At 35.9% G+C, this 8,589-nt stretch overlaps 1 pseudogene; it reads left to right on the top strand.

The window, feature by feature from the left end:
• Positions 1-5,119: 5,119 nt before the first annotated feature.
• On the top strand, positions 5,120-5,217 carry LOC122911029 (annotated as a pseudogene).
• The last annotated feature ends 3,372 nt before the right edge of the window (positions 5,218-8,589 follow it).

The raw sequence follows: 8,589 nt of genomic DNA, 5'->3' as shown, positions 1-8,589 counted from the left end.
GGAAGAGGAAATCCACTGATCTGTACATGAGGCTGCCCTGGAAAGTGCTAAAGTAACATCTACAGCTTATGAGGATGTTATGGAAAGGATGGACAGATGGCTAAATATGGGGATTCATGAGATGATGATTGATAAAAAAGAACAACAACGACACGTGGTTGATAGCATTGTTGTGATGTTGAAAGCCAAAGAAATTTAAGTTCATGTTACCAGAGTATGGATCATGGTAAACCCTTCTCAACTAGTGTTTTATTATACAAAAATGCTTTATATAATCAAACAAATATTGCATGTAATTAAACAAAGTTATAAATTTCTCAGTTGAAGAAATGTTTTCACCAAAACCTTTCAGAAATCTAATCTTATATTTCCTCTTGGAACAATAAGCCGGTAGTCACTAATTCACTGTTTGCAGCTACTTTATAGAATGTAACTACTGCCGGGGCACCTGGGTGGCTCAGTCAGTTGAGCGTCTGCCTTCATCTCAAGTCATGAAATGAGGGTCCTGGGATGGAGTCCCATGTCTGGCTCCCTCCTCAGTGGAAAGTTTGCTTCTCCCTCTCCTCTCCCTCTGTCCCTTGTCCTGCTTGTGCTTTGTCTCTCTCTTGCAAATAAAGAAAGAAAGAAAGAAAGATTTTTTAAAAATGTAACTACTGCAAATAACAGAATCAACTGAGAACCATAACCTCCTCTTATTTTAATGTACATTTCTTTTTTTATGATCGAAATTGGACTTCTGATATTCAATAACCACACTTCTCCTTTGTCAAGAGGCAGTATAGTATAGTACTTAAGAATGTGCATACTGTCTGAAATGCTATTCTGGCTCAGTGTTCAACACCAAGACATCTGCCTTCTAAAATGTTTTCTTCCATTCATATGTGAATTTCTCCATATTGCTTTCACTTTCTGAACTTTTCACTTATAAAAATGAGGGTATATATTTTCCACTTCTAAGACTTTTGGTTTTATAATCTGTAAAATGAGGATGTTATATCCTGCATCAACTCTAACTTTATTACCATAATGTACATTTTGGGAATTGATAACTACTGTAATCTTTACTAGAGACAGAATATAACTGATAGGATGGTCTCTTGAGATGTCTGTGTTGTGCGATTCTCTCTGGAAGGGCTAATGTGTCTGAAGAATTTTCAAGTGATAATATTCTCTCTATTTTTTTTAAAGATTTTATTTATTTATTTGACAGAGAGAGAGATCATAAGCAGGCAGGGAGGCAGGCAGAGAGGAGGAAGCAGGCTCTCCACAGAGCCGAGAGCTCGATGCGGGGCTTGATCCCAGGACACTGGGATCATGACCTGAGCCAAAGGCAGAGGCTTTAATCCACTGAGCCACCCAGGCACCCCCTCAAGTGATAATATTCTTGGGAGCTATTACATATATAATTTTGGATTGTGGGGATAGTCTAATTTCCTGGCATGATGTTGACTCAGCTTAGTAAATAAAAGCTAGACTCTTATTTCATCAAATAACAATTCCAATTCTTATTCTATATTATTATAACATTATTATCCATCTTGTTCTTTATGTCTTCACCTGTCTCCAATTGTGCATAGGTTACCCTGGAGACAAATCAACATGTTTACTTCCTAATAAACTTGACTATCAGATAATTGCTGCTAATTAGTAAAGAAATTTATGATAATTTTAGCTAAAGAAAAATATAATCACCAAAACATATACTTAAGATGATCAAATTCCAGCTTCAATAAAACTAATCTTCAGTGCATAGTATGTAGAAGAGGGGAAGTTCATGGTAGAAAGCTATTCTTTTTTTTTTTTAATTTTATTTATTCATTTGACAGAGATCGCAAGTAGGCAGAGAGGCAGGCAGAGAGAGAGAGAGACAGAGAGAGGAGGAAGCAGGCTCCCTGCTGAGCAGAGAGCCCGATGTGGGACTTGATCCCAGGACCCTGGGATCATGACCCAAGCTGAAGGCAGAGGCTTTAACCCACTGAGCCACCCAGGTGCCCTTAGAAAGCTATTCTTATGACAAAATTTGTAACTCTTATCCAAGATGTTGAGTTTTCACTCAGACTTCAAAACCTTTCCATTTAACCAAATGTTTCTCAGCTGATTTCTCACACTTGCTTTCTTATAATCAGGCCTAGGATCTATACTCACATCTCTGTATAAATTGTGCTCTGATATATCTAGCTCCCCATGGTAACTGATAACCTAATAAGATCCCAGAAGTTTAAAATAATAATTGTAACATCTTCTTATAATTTTTTTTGGAATTACCAATGATGTTTGTATTTAAGTGGTTAGATATTAATGACAGAAAGGAGAAAGTATACATTTTAGGAAAGGAATCAATTTATCTATGTGTAGCAAACATTGTCATTTTAAGTATTTGTTATCTTTTGTATAACTTCTCTATATCTTGATAATTTCCCATACTTCTTTGGCCTCTCTAAAGAAAACTCACTTTTCTAGATTCCTTTGGCCATAGCCTGAAAGCAGGGAAGTCATATTCTGTCATTAACAGTCTGTAACACTGATCCAAAAGTAAGCAACGTGAGTATGTAACATCCACTCTACTGGAATGGGTGGTAGCTGGGAATTGCAGCATTTGGCTTTAGGAATGTCTTTAATGAGCCCTATCTTTGTATGTGGCTGGATACACAGCCTCTTCCCTGTGTCCTCAGTATTCTTTAACAAATTATTTCTCTATTTAGATAAGGCTGAATGCATTTTGTTATTGCAAATTTAAATTATTGAAATATTAATTTAAAATATTCAAATGTTAGAGGTGCCTGGATGGCCCAATAAAATGTCTAACTCTTGGTTTTGGGTCAGATCATGCATGATCTTAAGGTTCTGACACAGAGCACCATGGGCTCTCCATGCTGGACCCACTTGGGTCCTCGATGCCATAGTCTAGAGCCCTTAGTCGCTCGGTGCCTGTCGAGAGGCCCACTTGGAAAAGAGCCTTGAACACGTGGCTCCCCGGAGGGCCCCAGCGCAGGGAAGCCTTGTGGGGGGGGGGGAGAATTGAGGAAGGGGTTCTGGCGGGGTGTCAGCCTCTGAGTTCTCGGCCCAATGTGGCGCTGATGGTGGGTGATGGCCTTGGGGGGCTTGCCTTTAAGATTCTTTTCTGACTCTCCCTTTCTCCCTCTCCTTCAGCCGGTGTGTGCATGCTTGTGTTGTGTGTGTTTCCGTGCTGTGCTCTCTTTAATAAAATGGAAAGATTTTTTTCAAAATACTATACACAAGGGTTTTAAAAGTGGAAGAGTTATAATAAATATCAGGCACTTCTCTATCTTTCTTCCTTTCTAGCCCCATTTCCCAGATAAGTTCACTTTCAACAACTTTAGTTGATTTGTCTGATATTTCCCCCTCCTCCATATACAAATTTTTCACATATATATAACTTTTTCTTTGTCACATGTAGATATTACCTAGATTATGTATTTCTCTTTTGTATTTACCTCCCTTCCACTTTCTCTATCTTCCCAGTATCTTTGTAAAACATTTGCTTAAACCGTTGGCCAGTGTTTATTGTGTAGATATTGTTTATTAATAAACAAGATAGCATTCTATTATTATATTTTTCTTTTTTCCATTTTTTGCTTACTTAAGGTTAATTATTTTGCTCTCACCTTGTTTGTTTTTATTTTCTTTATAACTTTTCAATATACATCTGTTGGCTCACTCAAATTTTCATTACTTTCTTTTCAGATATTCAAATAAATCTGATCATTTGGAGATTTTATATCTCTGCCTGTTTTGGTCTGTGCTAGTTGCTTTCTAGACTAAGGCATGGCTGTCCTGGTGGATCTCCACTTTCTGACTTTCTTGTTTTGGTTCCCCTGTTTTAGGAACTAGTTTGCCTCTTTTGGTTTTTTTTTAAATATTTTTAAAGATTTATTTATTTATTTGACAGAGATCACAAGTAGGCAGAGAGGCAGGCAGAGAGAGAGGAGGAGGAAGCGGGCTCCCTGCTGAGCAGAGAGCCAGATTCGGGACTAGATCCCAGAACCCTGGGATCATGACCTGAGCTGAAGGCAGAGGCTTTAACCCACTGAGCCGCCCAGGTGCCCCAGCCTCTTTTGGTTTTAGCACCACATTTTACCAAGCACATCCACCCTAGCTTCCTAAAAATGGACACATGGGATTCAGAGTCCCTGCATTTTTGTACATTCTGTATTCACTCCTCATGCTTCAATATTTGACTATAACATTGAATATTTTTCCCAGAACATTTTTCTATGAGCAGTACTTCTCTTTTAATAAGAAATAATTTTCTCGTGTTTTAATTCATTTGATACAAATTAATTATCAACTAGTGGCCATTAATAAAGTGAATATAACAGGCATATGCATTTTTAGGTGGGCATTTTCATAACTTAATATATTTTGCCACCACTAAAAGAAACTAAATATCTTACATGTAGTGTGAGATTTGTAAAATATATCACCAAAATAATGTGAACAAGGTGCATTTATTACTCTTTGGTTATCTTTTTCAAAATCCAAGAATATTTGGTGAACTGTAAAGAACAATTGTACTTATGACTTGATATCTTTCGTTGGTTGGAAGAATTAGAACTCTGCTCTGCATATTGCCACTTCTAACAGTCTACCAGATAAATGCTAAGATTCACAAGTGTATCATGACTCTTTGTGCTGCTGTTTACTGCCAGAAATCCTGGCTTCTCCCACTAATACAAAGATCTTTTGAAATGGAAGTCCAAAAACATGATCTTAAAGATTTTAATATTAAGATAAAAATTATGTAAAAAGTGTTTCAGTAAAATATAAAAGGTGGTTTCTATGAAAGTCAGCTTAGATACTCTAGAAAATTCTGGGCCAAGCTATAAAAGCATCTCTATGAGAAATAGCAATCCTGAAGTCTCTAAATTCTTTATTTTTAGATACTACATCACTTCTGTATTCTGCCACATCCTTATGCAGTATTTTACACATAGGAGGTACTCAGTAAATAATGGTATGTGGAATAAATGAATGAGAGATGTAGTAATCGTTTAAGTAAGAAAATTCAGAGGGTGTTTGTTTGTTTGTTTGTTTGCAGTGGAATCCATGTAATTATGTAAACTCTGGCTTAATGGCAAATTAAGAGGTTGCAGTATCTAAAAATTTCACTTTTTACTAAACTGGACCAATACAAAGAAGATTAGCATGGCCCTGCACAAGGATGACATGTAAAAATTTTACTTTCTCCTCCTCCATTGCCTTCTCAACATTTTAGTCAGGTACTGAATTATATGTCTTGTCACCATCTCTGCCACTCGATTGTGAACTTTAGGAGAATTAGGTCTGTGATTAATTTACCTTTGTCTTTACCTCAGCAGCTATGGTTTTACTTTGCACACAGAAGGTGTTTAATCAGTATCTGTAGGGTTATCTTATTAAGTGAATCTTTGATTATCTACCAAGTTCAAAAGTATGATAATACCTTTCCAATAAAGGAATGAGACATGGAATTTGCATGGAAAAACATATTAAAGAAACAATGGGACAATAATATACAGACAGCCTGGATAAATAGGAGAACACACCTTTCAAGAAATTCATCTAAAAATTTCACAATAATTTAGTGCCTTTGAGATCTTTGGCAGACACCTTTAAGTAATACAAGGAGAATATTGACTTTAACCAACAGGGGGATTGATTAGCACCCTGATCTTGTTAGAATTAAAATAATACTTTGATAATAACTCCTCAAAGAATTTAATTTCACAAAACCCTTTTTAAAAGAAACATACAGGCCTGTTGAAGCATATCCATGCAAATACTTCAAGTTTAAGAAGATTTGAAAGTTGGAAAGAGGGGCACCTGGGTGTCTCAGTTGGTTATGCAACTGCCTTCTGCTCAGGTTATGATCTCAGGGTCTTGGGCTTGGAGTCCCCGCTCAGTGTCAGGCTCCCTAATCAGGAGGGAGTCTCGTTCTCTCTCTCCCTCACTCCTATCCCCTACTCATGTACTCTCTCTCTCAAATAAGTAAATAAGATCTTAAAAATGGAAGTTGGAAAGATGCCCTTTTCTTCATATCTAGAGAAAAGATTTAAAAAATGAATAAAGGAATCTGAATACACATAAATATGTTAATTTGAAGAAAAAAAAACCCAGAATATTGAAGGATGACTTAGATCTTGGATCCCAATCAGGGAATTTAATTCACTGGGAAACCCACTTGAGATTTTCCAGTTCTTTCATGATCGCATTGTGTTCACTCATCTAACAAGCAGTAGCTATTTATAATTTCTTATAGTAACACTGAAATAAAGCATCACAAAGTTCACCTCTAGATAGAATGCCAACTCAAATTGCCCTGTTTTTTGCTTGCCTCTTTCTCAGTCTCCCTGGCTGATAGACAAAATACAGATTCCTTGAGGGAGGGTGTGCTTACTTTGCAGAAGTCTAAAATCATGCCACTGCACCTAAGGCATTCAGAAGTATTCTTCAATGTCTATTGAAGTGGGACATTTTTCTATTCAGTATAGATATTCTGTTGATTACTTACAACTTGCTCTTATATAAATCAGAAGTCCGGCAGTTAAGAAATTTTGTTAGCTTCTGAACTCTTTAGGAGACAATGAACGTTGTGCTTGGATAAATTAGTCAGAAGAGAGGCAATGATGGAAGGTCCAGTCCCATTAGAGTTACCGTTTGTTTTCCCTTCACAAAGGGAATCTATGTACCTTGATGCAAACTCCTCCCTGTGTCTATTTCTATTTAGATGAGATGCAGGCATATGTGATGGGTTCAGTGCAATTTGTCAGAAGGTCTGAATAAGCAGCTCTGGTATCATGACTCGGCGTTAATAGTATAATTTTTGTAGAAGGGCGACACTTTACCAAAGCCATGGTCACACTTATTGAACAGTAAGGTCAGGTTTTAAAGCTGAATAACTCCTTCTTTAATCTACTGGCTGCTTAGAAACATTCCAAACCTGGAAACTAATATATATTTTGTGTACTCTGAAAATTTTAATATGTTTCTTTTCTCCCTGGGCTTTTACTAAAAGGGCTGAGAGCCAAACACATTTATTTATTAATAACTCATCATTAATAAAAAATCATTTATTAAAAGCATTTTTCTTCATATTACTTTATGCAAATTATAAGGCAACATCAACTTTGGAAAATTAGTTAAATCTTTCTAATTTCTCTGCTCCAATAAGCATGCTGTAAGCTCCTATTTGGTAGAAAATTGTTGATAGACATTGAAATAACAATTTTTAAAAATTAAGTAATGGAATAATTTAAATGAGTGAAAAAAGACTACTGTAGTCCAAGTGATATCTGGTATGTTCAGGTTTTAGACTGTTAAATAATGTTTCTAGGATGATCAAGAAAATAAAAACTAATTTTCTTTTTAATCATGGCTGCTTCTGATTAAGATGATTAATGTCGGTTATAGGAAATTGGAAAAGCAGAAAGTTATAAAGAATAAAACTAAATGGCTGACTCATATCTTGCATTAAGAACTTAATTTGGTATTACATTTTTGGAGGACAATTTAGCAATACTATTTTTAAAAGCATATAATCTGTAACCTAGCAATTACCTTCTAGGAATTTAAAACATAATTGCTTCAGTAAGGGAAGATATATCCATAGAGACAGTCTTCAAATATTTCTCTTACTAGCAAATAACACAATCAAAATAAGTTCATTATCAAGAGCATAACAGAACAAATTATGGGTTTGCGTTATTTAAAACTCAACTCATTCAACAAGTACTTGTTGAGAACCTGCTGTATGCTAGGACTAACCTAAGCATTTGGATATGGCAGGAAATGAAGAACTCTATCCTATGAAGAGTATCTGTGGAAGGAAATAGACAATAAACTAAGGAATGACTAAATTATGTAACATGTTTGGAGATGAGCAGTGTTATACAACCAATAAAAAGAATGATGCCAGGGATATATGTGTACAGATCTGAAAATATGTCCACAGTGTATTTGCAATTAAAAAATAAAAATTAGTTTTGTACATATATATCAGGACTCCTTTTTTATAAAAACTAAGTACCTATGTGTAAATGTGTAGTGTAGTAAATGTGTAGTATGTGTAGTGTAAATATTCGTAAATGTGTCTGCATAAACTTGGGATAACATCTACAAAGACCATTTCAAATTACTAATATAATGTAACAAGTACAGTATTTTTCAAATTAAATAAAAATAAAATTATTGTTATTGCTATTCAGATAAAATAATTTTAACCCTTTGGGCTTCTTCTCAGGATTTATTTAAATCTCTGATAACAATGAAATAATCCATGGTTCTTATAATTTTGAGAACTCAGCATCATTTAGTATTGAAGTAAAGCTATAGACCTTCTTGCAAAAAGCCTACACACACCAGAAAGGGATTATAGTGATTGAATACCTAAAACGTATCTGGTTTAGAAATGCTGCTATGTGGGGCATCTGGGTGGTTCAGTGGGTTAAAGCCTCTGCCTTGGGCTCAGGTGATGATCCCAGGGTCCTGGGATCAAGCCCCACATCAGGCTCTCTGCTCAGCAGGGAGCCTGCTTCCCCCTCTCTCTCTGTGCATCTCTGCCTACTTGTGAGCTCTCTGTCAAATAAACAA

This window comes from Neovison vison, chromosome 6 (genome assembly GCF_020171115.1).
Source record: "Neovison vison isolate M4711 chromosome 6, ASM_NN_V1, whole genome shotgun sequence".
NCBI classification, from domain to species: domain Eukaryota; kingdom Metazoa; phylum Chordata; class Mammalia; order Carnivora; family Mustelidae; genus Neogale; species Neogale vison.
This window is presented reverse-complemented; position numbering and strand designations above follow the sequence as displayed.